At 26.6% G+C, this 1,185-nt stretch overlaps 1 long non-coding RNA gene across 1 annotated transcript in view; it reads right to left on the bottom strand.

Annotated features, from left to right (window-relative positions):
* Nucleotides 1-286, bottom strand: part of LOC147467076 (uncharacterized) — a 2,781-nt gene extending 2,495 nt beyond the window's left edge. Inside the window, exon 1 of the long non-coding RNA XR_015190693.1 lies at nucleotides 195-286. This is a non-coding gene — a long non-coding RNA (uncharacterized LOC147467076). The remainder of the gene's footprint in view (nucleotides 1-194) is intronic.
* Between the last annotated feature and the right edge of the window lie 899 nt (nucleotides 287-1,185).

Here is a 1,185-nt window from a genome sequence, read left to right as displayed (position 1 = left end):
ACGCACACACACAAACACCACACACACACAGACACACACACACACCCCATACACACACACACACACACACACACACACACACACACATACACACACACTCACACACAAACACACAAACACACACACACACACAACCCCCCCCCACAACCCCCCCTCCCCCACACACAAAAACCTCCCATAACCAAGAACCTTACCACGTCTCTTAGACTCCACCCCAGCCGATTCCTCTCCGTCTCCTCGCACGCCTCCCTTCTGTCTCTCACTAAGAGACTAGACTCCCACTGAGGAGAGAGACTGGACTGAGATGCCATTTAATCATTTCGCCATCAATCGTGCCATAGCGTGACTGGTATGATAATTCCCTACGTGTGTGTTGCACGCTGGCGCTCTTTGAGTGGATGTTTCGGGTAACAAGGGTTTTGATATCGAGCTCGCTTATCAGCTCTGTGGTGGTGTCTCAGTGTGTTGCTGGTGCTTTGTTCGCATCGAATATATATATATATATATATATATATAATATATATATATATATAATATATATATATGTATATATATATGTATGTGTGTGTGTAGTATATATATATATATATATTTTTATATTCTATATATATATATATATATATATATAAACATATATATACATACATACATACATACATACATATATATATATATATATATATATTTATATATATATGTATATATATGTACATATATACATATATATATGTATATATATGTATATACATTTGTATATGTATATATATATGTATATATATATGTATTTATATGTAGATATATATAATGTAGGATATATGTAGAATATATATATGTCATATATATGTAATGTATGTATATATATATATATATATACATATATATACATATATATATATATATATATATACATATATATTTATATATATATATTATATATATATATATATATAAGGTTATATATATATATATGGCACATATTACATACATATATTTATAATATATATATATATATATATATATATGTTTATAGATATATGTTTTTTATATGTATATTTTTTGTAATTATTTATTTTGTAAATATATATTTATATATATAATTTATTATATATATATATGTTTATATGTTACTTATATATACATATAATTTTAGATTGTTTTATATATATTGATTTATATATTTATTTT

This window comes from Penaeus japonicus, unplaced genomic scaffold (assembly GCF_977035675.1).
Source record: "Penaeus japonicus unplaced genomic scaffold, GWHDUDI00000001_assembly GWHDUDI00000038, whole genome shotgun sequence".
Taxonomy (NCBI): Eukaryota; Metazoa; Arthropoda; class Malacostraca; order Decapoda; family Penaeidae; genus Penaeus; species Penaeus japonicus.
This window is presented reverse-complemented; position numbering and strand designations above follow the sequence as displayed.